The sequence below is a fragment of the Petaurus breviceps genome, unplaced genomic scaffold, assembly GCF_028583685.1.
Source record: "Petaurus breviceps papuanus isolate PSGF00001 unplaced genomic scaffold, PetGlider_PUasm1.0 91041, whole genome shotgun sequence".
NCBI classification, from domain to species: domain Eukaryota; kingdom Metazoa; phylum Chordata; class Mammalia; order Diprotodontia; family Petauridae; genus Petaurus; species Petaurus breviceps.
In genome coordinates this window covers 4,091,455-4,103,223 of record NW_027187400.1, presented here as the reverse complement: position 1 = coordinate 4,103,223, position 11,769 = coordinate 4,091,455, and the positions used below count along the sequence as shown (strand labels likewise).

The 11,769-nt window shown below is 38.6% G+C and overlaps 1 pseudogene; it reads right to left on the bottom strand.

The window, feature by feature from the left end:
- Nucleotides 1-7,135: 7,135 nt before the first annotated feature.
- LOC138154282 (uncharacterized) overlaps nucleotides 7,136-11,769 on the bottom strand; it is a 10,911-nt pseudogene continuing 6,277 nt past the window's right edge.

The following is an 11,769-nucleotide window of genomic DNA, read 5'->3' as shown; positions in this document are numbered from 1 at the left end:
ATGAGAGACCTATAGATGATCTGCTGTGAAGGCAGAAAGGACAAAGGCGATATGAGATTATCTAGCTCAACCTATACCTGAGGGAGGCGTGGCTTCTACAACATTCCTGACACATAGTTGGTAGTCCAGCAATGGTAATACCACAAGGAACCCCTAAGTCTTTCTTTTATTTTTTTTAAAGCAATCGGGGTTAAGTAACTTGCTCAAGGTTACACGGCCAGTTATTTCTGGGTGTGGTGCTGAGTATCTGAGCCTGGATTTTATCCAGGTCATCCCGACACTGGGGCCGGTGCTCTTACTCGCTGAGCCACCTGGCCGCCCCTCCCTAAGTCTCTCCACTCATCCATCAGATACTCAAATGATTCTCATTGATGTGGGTAACCCACTCCACTGATGCAGGGCACAAGACATCCAAACCTGCTCATCTGGTCCCATTCTTGCCAGTATCAGCTGAGTTCTCAGGAGATGCATCTGTGGTGATAGGGGCCTTTCTCTTGACATGAGAAGAAGTATACAGTGATCCCTCAGTTTCCTTACATGAGCAGCCTATCTTTTTTTTTTTCACTTATACCTTTCTTAGGTTTTACCTTATTTTACCTTGCTTCTCTTTAAAACATGGAGGCAGCTAGGTGGTGCAGTGGGCAAGAGCACTGTTCTTGGAGTCAGGAAAACCTGAGTTCCAATCCTACTTCAGAAACTGACTAGCCATGTGACCTGGGCAAGTCACTTTAACCGCTGCTTGTCTCAGTTTCCTCATCTGTAAAATGGGGATAAAATAGTATCTACTTCACAGAGCTATTAAGATGATCAAAATGTGGAATTTGCTTTGCTGCAAAACTTAGAGTGGTAGCTTTAAGGATGTTAGCTGCTATTATCAACTCTGAGTTTGTAATTTACTCTGATCTGTTCATACCCACTACGTGGTTCTTCATTGCCCATGGGACATTTCTCAGATCCAGTTCCTGGGAGGCTGCGGTATTCCATGACTTGAAGCCATAGAAGAGCACTGGAAGATTATTGGTATTAAAAAGATGGCACTGCATATCAGGGAGAAGCTTGGGAGTCATTAAAATAACTTGGTAGTTTCCTCAGGACAATCTGCTTTCTCCAATCCACTTTCTTCTTCTTCTTGTTCTATTCTGGTGCTTTTCTCTTCTTTCTCTAGTTATTTCTCATGGAGATATCATCAAGTCCCATGGGTATAATTATCAGCTCTATGCAGATGAGTCATAAATCTATGTATCCATCCCTAGTCTCTCTCCTGAGCCCTTCATGACCAGTTGCCCCTGCTTGACATCTTCACTTAGATGTTCTGTAGGCATCACAAAGTTTCCAAAACAAAACTGGTTATCTTCCCCTCAAACTCTCTCTTCTTTCTAGCTTCCTTATTCCAGGCCTCAAATTTGTTAGTAAGTTAGGGGAATGTCTACCCCAAGCATGTGAAGACTTTCCTCAGAAGAATGGGCAGATGAGAATAATTTGTTACAACGGCCATGAAGGCAGTTAAAATAGTTGCTGTGGAAGGCTTAGAACTCAGTCAGACATTGAAAACACAAAGGTCATCCATTGTATACTGGGCCATTGCCAGTTGTGTTGACTTTTGTCCTACCACTGGAAGAAAGAGTGAGATTGATGACTTTCATATGCAAGTCAAGACATCACCCATCACATCTTGATGTCATTGGTCCTCTTTAAAAATGAAGGACAAGGGGTGGCTAGGTGGTGCAGTGGCCAGAGCCAGAGCACTGGCCCTGGAGTCAGGAGGACCTGAGTTCAAATGCGGCCTCAGACACTTAACACAAAAACTAGCCATGTGGCCTTGGGCAAATCACTTAACCCCAACTGCCCTACCTTCCCCCCTCCAAAAAAAAAATGAAGGCGAACAAGTTTCCATCTAGGGTACCACCATCCTCCCACTTACCCAGATTTGTAGCCCTGGAGTCATTCTTAGCTCTCTCTTTTCTCTTTTTCCTCTTATCCTATCAATGACCAAATCCTGTCCTTTCAACCCCACAGCATATCTTGCATTTTTTGTTTTCTTTTCATTTACAGGACTACCACCTATGTTCAAATCCTCTATGACTTTTAGCTGCATGATTGGAATGGGTTTCTAATTGGTTTTCCTGCTTTCAGGCTCTCTCTTCTCCAATCCATCCTCTACACAGCTTCTAAATTCTTTTTCTTTTTTGCAGATATATATGTATTGTTCCCTCTTAAACCCATTCCCAATGAGAGTAGGGTTCCCGAACTACCAGGCCTCCTTCCCCATCTAATTCCTCTGTGTCAATTCTTCCTCTCACTCTTCATTTGTATAAGTTAATTACTCTTTTTAGCTATTACTAAATGGTTTTATTTTTTGAAGTCATGTTATACTCATGTCTACCCCAATCTTTCTTATGAGCTACTCAGTTACTAATAACAATCCTAGACATATATCTTACATTTCCTTATATGAAAGGTAAACAATCTATCCTCATTGAGTCCCTTGCAATTAGTCTTTGGTATCTTATTTTTCTCTTGGCTCTTGTATGTCAAATCTATTAAGTTCGGGTTTTATTTTGGGTTTGGGGTTTTGTTTTGTTTTTTGCTTTTTGGAGGGCATTTGAGGTGAAGTGACTTGCCCAAAGTCACATAGCTAATAAGTGTGTCAAGTGTCTGAGGCTGGATTTGAACTCAGGTCCTCTTGATTCCAGAGCCAGTACCCTATTCACTGTGTTACCTAGCTGCCCCTGGAGGTTTTTATTCTTCACAGGGATCAAATCTCTTTCTGAAATTTTTCTTCCTTCTCTGATTTTCCCAGGAGGATCACTGTTCTTCCCCTAGTCTTATTTATTTTTATCCTTCCATGTTCACCCCAAGGTGCTATTTTTGTGGGGGAAAACTGGAGAGCTTGGAATTTTCTGACCTACTCCACCATCATCTGTGATGTTCTTAAAACACAGAACTGTGTCACTTTAAGATCTCTTACTCCTAGGACATTACAATTCATTTTTTTGTCATTTAAAGATCTTTACAATTTGACTCCTGCCATACTATATATTATACTATATTTTACTCCCAATCACATATTCTACATTCCACTCAAACTGATCTACTTAGTGTTCCTTAACATGTGAGAATCTTAGGGCCATGGTAATTTAGTGACTAGAGAACTGACCCAGGAAGACCTGGGTTCAATTTCTACCTCTGACATATTAACTTTATCATGCTGGGCAAGTCAACTAACCTTTCAGTGTTCTAGACAACCCTCTAAGATTATAAATTTCAAAGGAAACCAACATGCGTTGATAGCGGAGTTTTCTCACCCAAATGTAGCCCCAATCTCTGTTCTTATCTCTATGCCTTTGCTGTCCCCTGTGCCTGGAATGTACTCCTTCCAGGCAGAATTTCCTTCAAGGCTTAGTTCAAGTGATGTTTCTTAAAGCAGTCTGCACTGATCCCTCCCATTACTAATAGGTACTTCATTTTTGCATATGTAGGGTAGGGAGTTAATAAATGTTTGTTGATTAATTTGAATCAATGAATCTCATTTGAGTCTCACAACAGTAGGCAATGCATGCATTATTCAGTTTTGCAGGTGGAGAAACTGAGTCTCAGAGAAGTTAAGGGAGTTGCCCTTGTCTACACTCTTAGCAAGTGTTTAGTGCTTAGAGTATAAATGGGAAGGGTATCATCAAAAGATGAAGGTTGGGGGCGGCTAGGTGGCGCAGTGAGTAAAGCGCTGGCCCCAGAGTTGGGAGGACCCAAGTTTGGGTCCAGCCTCAGACACATAACACCCACACAAAAAAAACTAGCCCGTGTAACCTTGGGCAAATTACTTAACCCCAATTGCCCTCCAAAAGGCAAAAAATTAAAAATTAAAAAAAATGTAAAAAAAAAAAGATGAAGGTTGGGTTAGGGGCAGAGTATCACTAGGGAAAGACATGGAGGTCCTGAGGAATATAGGAAGAAATCTGGCTTGGCAGTGGAATTAAGGGTGCCTAGTAAATGAAGTTGGAACAGGAAATGTGATGCCAGGTTATGGAGGTTGTTGAAAAGCAGGCAACATGCAGGATCATTATGATCTCTATTATACCTCAGAGGGTCATAGATTTATAGCTGGAAGAAACCTAAGAGGCAGGCTAGTTCAAACTCCATATTTTACACATAAGGAGCTAAGAACCAGAGAGATGTAGAGGCTTGTCCAAGGTCATACAAGGTGGCATAGCCAGACTTTGAACTCTTTTCTTCTGAGTCAAATCCAGAGCCCTTTTCTGAATCCCCTTTGGAAATCAGAGGGGCAGAGATAGTATCTTTACTATAATGGCTGTTGTGTAAGAAGGGTCATAGAACCACAGGATCTCAGAGTTGGAAGGGTCCTAAGAAGTCAAATAGATCAACTTCTGCCTGAACAGAAGGCTCTTCCTTCTTTTCTTCCTCTCTATAATAATAGCTATGATAGCTAACATTTATACAGTGTTTACTATGTGCCAGACACTGCTAAGCACTTTTTAAGTATTACCTCATTTGATTTTCACAATTACCCTGGGAGGTAAGGTGTTATTACTATCCTCATTTTACAAACAAGGAAACTGAGATAGCAGTTATATAACTTGGCCAGGGTCATACAGCTAGTCTGTTGACTAGCTCAAATCCTGACTCACTCAAATCTTCCCCACTCCAGACCATGTATTCTATTCACTTCTCCATCTTGCTATCTATCTATCCATTCATTCATCCATCCATCTATCTATTTATCTATCTATCTATCTATCTGTCTGTCTGTCTGTCTGTCTGTCTGTCTATCTATCTACCTATCATTTCTCCATTTTTATCCCCTTGTCTCTCTCTCTTTCTCTCTCTCCTTTCTTCCTTTCTCGCTCTCTTTCTCTCCTCCATCCCCAACTCTTTTTTTTTTTCAGTTTCAGATACAATGGGTAGATTGATGGACTTGGAGTCAGAAAGACTTGCATTCAGGCTGGTTATCCTGTGCAAGTCCTTTAATGACTGTGTGCCTCAGTTTCCTCATCTGTAAAATGGGGATAAAAAGAGCATCCTAGCATCTACCTCACAGGGTTGTTTCAAGGATAAAATGAGATAACATATGTAAAGAGATTTGCAAACTTTAAGGCACTATATAAATGTTAGCTATCTCTTCATACCATCTTTCTTAAAAGTTGCTGCCTGCTCTGCCCCCATCCTGTTCTGGTTCCCTCTACTGTTTGAATAGCAGACCTGACCTGCACGACAACACGGGTTTATGTGGGGAGTGGGGTAGGGAAAATTCCCTTTTCCCCTACAACTCTGGTCGAGGTGAAGGGATTATATTCCCATAAAACTGTTCTTATCTGGAACAGGCCTCTACTCTTCCAGGATTGGAGCTGGCAGGCTTAGCTTTACAAAGACCCCTGGCATGATCAGTCTCTGGCCAGCCAATAAGCAGCTGACATAACATTATCATAAAGGAAACTTCTTCAAACTTCATAAAGTTGTAATAAGACATAAACATTCATTTATAGATATGTTTTTAGACTTCCCTGTAAAACACACCTCATCTCTATTAACTGATCTCCTTCTGTGACTTTATCAGTTGGTTTTGGGGAGGCAAAACTGGAGAAGTACCAAATGATCAGGACTAGCTCCCCCCTACCCCATATGGACGTGATAATACTGGCAATGCCTTCATCTCAGGGGTTGGGACCAAATAGAAAAATCTTAAAATGCTACATAAATGTGAAGAATTATGATCAATTAGTTCTGTCATGTGGAAAAGGCCTTAGATAAGGAGTTAAGGAGACCAGGGTGGAATTCCTGACTTTGTCATTTATCAGTAGGGGTGTCTAACTTTGGGCAAACCTGTTTGTTCTTTGGGAATTCCTATTTTATTCATCTATAAAGCTAGTGGTTTGGATTATCAGCTTTTTACTAAGGTCCCTTATAGTGCTAATATCTTACAGTCGTTTTTCTTATCTTTTATAAACTTGAGAGAAGAGTTGTGGCTGGGGAGGTGCCCTCGAACCCAAGAAGTTCTGAGTGCAGTGTCTGCCTCTGACACACACCAGCTGTGCCACTCTGGGCAAGATGCTTAATCTGGACATATTCTAGGCCATTAGGGCAAGACTGAGAGTTGTAGAGAATGTACTGAAACTATATTGAGAGAGAGAATTTCCTTATCTGGGAGTTTCCTATAATAGTGACATCACTAAATAATGAAGAAGATTACTTAAGTAAAACCTGATGGAAAATGAATTGAGTAGAATCAGGAGAAGAATTTGTATAATAATAATATTGTAAGGACACTGAATGCTGAAAAACTTAGGAACTCATAATAATATGGTGACCAAGCATAATTGCAAAGGATGCAAGATTAAACATTCTCTATCCAATTCTTGAAAGAAAAGCAATGAACTGAGTTTAGATCAAAGTATATATTCTTTTCCTTTGGACATAATTAATCGGGAAATTTGTTTTGTAAGACTATATTTATTTGTAATGACCTTTGTTTTTTTTTTTTTTTTTTTGCTTTATGCTTTATCATTGGGGGGGGCGGTTAGAGAGAATTTGGAACTGAAATAAATGAAATTGAAAAAGTAAATAATAAAGACTGAATTAGGATTTGCTGCAATGCAGAGCAGATCCCATGGGAACATTCCATAGGAAGGTGTTTCCACAGGATTCCTCAGAAATGGATGAAATACTCATCCCACTCTGATTAGATGTCTCCCTCATTAGAATATGTGCTCTTTCAGGATGATTTCAGAAAAACCTGTAAAGATTTACATGAACTGATGCAAAGTAAAGTGAGCAGAACCAGGAGAACATTGCATGCAGTAACAGTAATATTGTACAATGATCATCAGAGACTGACTTAGCTATTCTCAGCAATACAATGATCCAAGACAATTCCAAAGGATAGATGATGAAAAATTCTATCTACTCCAGAGAAAGAAAACTTTGGCAAGAGAGTTTTTAGGAAAAAAAATAGATGCTTTTAAACTAAAACAAACTTTTAATTTTTTTTTTTTCCCACCAAGGTAGTTTCGAATTTTTACTTAATGAATTTGACTTTTGAAAATGTTATAGATACTCTGTTGTCATATTTTTCCCCCTTCACTTCTGAACACACAGAATTGTAAAAGAAACAGTCCTCCCCCTCTTTACTCTCTCTCTCTTTCTCTCTCTCTGTCTCCTGTATGATGCATTTTTTTGTGTATTTTTTTTTGTCTGTAAATTTTTATTCTATTAACATTTACTGAGTAGGCAGAATGGGGACACTACCAGCAACCATAGTTGTATGGCCAGGGTGATCTATCCATTTATTTCTCTCACTGACCCAGGTCCTATTCTTGTATTTTGGGTTCCACTATTAATAATAACCCCATTACATTGACAGTATTTCTTTTTGCTTGAAGTGCACTGTGATGCCAACTTCTTTGAATACAGGTGAATAGACTGAATAGAATTGTCTATTTGAAAATGTTATCCTTCAGGATAAAATGTTTCCGTGCACATGCTGCACCTTGATTAGGATTAGGGATTGTGGGATCAACTCTCTTGAAAAGGATTAGGCTGGCATTTGTGGCTCCCAGCTTGTGGTGGCCACACAGGTATAGTTGTCATAGTATTCCTCAGTGATGGTGGTCACCATCAGGAGGGACTGGCCCTCAGTGGTCTTCATTTCAAGGCCATTAGTGGTTTTATACCACTATGGTATATACCACTAATACCATTTATAGTGGTATTATCATTTCTCTACCACTCCAAGTCAGGTGCAGGCACTGTGGAGGCCTCACATTTGAGAGAAGCTTGTTGCTGTGTGGTAGTTTCATTGCTCTTGGACTCCTGTGATAGTTCAAGGATGGCTCATAGTGACCTTGACTTGTTTAACATTTGCTGAGGAAACCTCATTGGCAGCTTTGCATTTGTATTTGCCTGACTGCTCCCTTGTAATGACAAGGATATTCAGGTATTCTTCTTCTCCTTCAAATTTTCTTCCTCGATTTGGAGAGGGCCTGGGGCTGAGACAGTTGCCCCACATTTGGTCACTAGGAATGATGAGGTTTAGGGGCACCCCAAAATATCGGGGTGACAGTTTATCCTGAAAGAATTTGCTCAGACTGTCTCCAAATCAAGGAAAGGCATTTATTGGGGGTAATACACAACACAACACAACGTGCCAAGCACAACACATCAAGAAGTCTCCTCGGCCCCTTAAGGGAGACCCCACCTTAAAGAGGATGCCCTCCACTTATGGAAGATGCTCCAACAACCTTTTTCAAAAGTAACATTTCTGACATCAAAAGGATTGTTTATATTGCACAAAGTGCAAAGTTGCTAACAGAATTTTTTTTTTGAGGGGGGAAGGCAAGGCAATTGGGGTTAAGTGACTTGCCCAGGGTCACACAGCTAGTAATTATCAAGTGTCTCAGGCCACATTTGAACACAGGTCCTCCTGATTCCAGGGACAGTACTCTATTCACTGCACCACCTAGCTGCCCCTTCTTACAGAATTTTTTTTTTTGCTTTTTGGAGAGGCAATTGGGGTTAAGTGACTTGCCCAAGATCACACAGCTAGTAAGTGTTAAGTGTCTGAGTCCGGATTTGAACTCAGGTTCTCCAGACTCCAGGGCCAGTGCTCTATTCACTGTGCTACCTAGCTGCCCCCTTACAGAATTTTTAAAAGGAAAAAAGCTTCATTTGAAGAAATAATATTTCTACCTGGGAGCTACTTATATTCTTGAAATTATAACTGGCAAATCATATTCAAAGCAACTTTGGATAGAATGATTCCCCTTGCAGATAGTAGGTGGAAAGGATGATTGCTCAAAGGTTTGAAGACTTTTGTCATTAATTGAGAAACTGATCTTCCTATTTTCCATTAAAAGTGAAGCAACAAATATTGTTTAAAATGCTCGTTTGATTACAAATGTTTGACACGACCAGTCTTAGGGAAGATTTGTTCTTTTTCAAAGCCAGAGGTGGCAATGCCATACTAAGAGAAAATTTCAATACAACTGATTGTTTTAAATAAAAATTGTATGTAGGAGAATTGTATTGAATTTTGCACTGATGAAACTCATTCCCAGTCACTATAAAATGTAGGTGTATGAGCACTAGTTAAAAATGTGGCACCTCATGCAATTTGGTACATTTCAAGCTTTACTTGTACCAAGGAATATGAGTGAGGAATTACAGAGTTTTTCAAGTTGTTACAAAAGTAATCAACTTTAAGAAACACCCCTCCCCACCAAAAACCAGTCCATTAAAAGGAAAGCTCTTTAGAAATTGTATGACAATATTAGGGCAGACTATAAGGCTCTCCTATGTTATTGAGTGCAAACCATTTTGAGACCCCAAGAACTGAGAAAGGCCTAAAACTTGGATGGGCCAATCAAGAGAAAGACATTTTTAGCCCATTCTGAGTTAATTTACCATAATGCTTTGTGTGCTCTGGCATGATAGATATGCTTTGCTTTGCTCTCTGAGTAAACCAAAATGCCCTTCCCTGTGTTAGCAACTACAAGGCCAGATGAAGGTAACTAGGAACAATCTTCTATTTATGAATGACCCAGAACAGGACTCCTTGAACCAGACACTCTCTTGAATAATGGCATTTTTTTCTTATCTTGGTATTTTATGGATATATGTTATATGAAATGATAATCATTAAATATTACATTTTTGGCCAAAGTCTTAATTAATCATACAGACTACTTTGCTTTAAAAATAGCTTTTCCTGTGTCAGTAACTCCAGAGACTAGATAAAGCTGGAAGTGGGATTTCCCCTTATCTTAGGACATATTCCATATGGGAGGAAAACAGACATCCTGAGATCATAAATTCCAAAAGACCCTGTTTTGTCCATTGTCTTGTCAATTTGTATTTATGGTCAAGAGACTTCCTTTCTCATGATATGGATAGTAACATATGGAGAACATAAATTTGTGAGACATGGTCACCCTGAATTGGGATGGTTCTAAAAGGTATTTAAGCTTTCTCATTCTTTTGCTCAGCAGTTAGACTTGGCTTCTAACTCCTTGTACATACAAGTTTGCTAGTTTTAAGGGAATAAAATGAAATAATTGTTTACCACTATTTGTTTGTCTCCTTTAACCAAACTTTTGATGGTTAATATATATATCTCTATCTATAGTTATATTAATGATAAAAGAAACACAGACCTCCTGGATCTATAATTTCAATTGACACCTTGACATTCTCTTTTCCTATTGTATTTGCAATCTATCTAATTAATAAATTCCTTTCTCATATTATGGTTAACACATATGGAGACTATAATTTTGGCTTACATAGGCATCCTCAGCCAGAAAAGAAGTGTGAGAGGAAGTTACTCTGAAGATATAAGGTCCCTTTTGTCTATCTATCCTTGGGTTCATTTTCCACGATGAACTCCCATACATATCTCTATGTGCATGTTCTGCCAGTTTTGAGAGAAATAAATATGTGCATGCAATCTAATTTTGTTTGTTTTTCTTGGAACAAACTCAGTAATGGTTGACATGAGAAATCAGCTAAGTATTTAAAGGGTATTTAAGTTAAAAATTTTAAAAAGCTACTTTTCATACAGATAACAAAAGTAAAGATGAAATTAATTATATAACAACAGTTTCCCTGTGAAATGGGTATTTGGTGGATAATTTTGAAAAAATAGTCTCTCAATCAATGAAAAGTATTCAAATTCATAATATACAGAAAGATAAAGTCATGTATGAAAAATTTGTGCTGTGAATACATTTACTAGATGATAATCTTATGTTTCCCAATTTTAAAAACACCCTGTATGGAGTGGCTAGGTGTCACAGTGAATAGAGCATTGGCCCTGGAGTCAGGAGGACCTGAGTTCAAATCCTGCCTCTGACACTTAACACAAAAACAAGCCATGTGACCTTGGGCAAGTCACTTAACCCCAATTGCCCTCCAAAAAGCAAAAAACAAAAAAAAATATCCTGTAAATGAAATAGAAGAAAATTTAAAAAAAGAAGAAGGTAAAGCTTTGCTTATATATCATCATTAACTGTTCTTATTTGTGTTATGAGGGAATAAAGAGTTATTTGGCTTATTAAATGAAGGGTTAAAACTTTACTATAATTCATATCTATGAAATAAGGTTTTTTGCTATAACTGTTGGAGAAAATATAAGCATTAAAAAAATTATGAGTAGAAGTATCAGTGATAACTTTGAGAAAGTTTTCACTGTAAAACAAATCCAGTTATCACATTGATGTTATTATGGTTATTACATAAGTATGATAAATGTAAAGGATTTTTAGCAAATATGTGATTATGTTATATTTGTTATGTGTTTAAGATATGTTTGTGTTATTATAAAAATGGTAAGAAATGCTTAATTCTGACTAAAAATATGAGCTAATAAAATTATTTGTATGATTTTACGAAAGGGTCTTTGTTCAGTTGTTTCAGACTCTTTGTGGCCCTTTTTAGGGTTTTCTTGGACCACTGGAGTGGTTTGCCATTTCCTTTTCCAGCTCATTTTATAGATGAGACAACTGAGGGATACAGGGTTAAGTAACATGCCCACAGTCACCCAGCTAGTAAGTGTTTAAGGCTGGAATTGAACTCAGGTCCTCTTGATGCTAGGGCCAGCATTCTAACCACAGCACTACCTAGTGCCTCTCCTTTTCTTTATTTTTTTATTTTTATTTTTTGCCTTTTTGGAGGACAATTGGGGTTAAGTAACTTGCCCAAGGTTACACGGCTAGTTTGTGTGTGTGTGTGTGTGTGTGTGTGTGTGTGTGTGTGTGTGTGTGT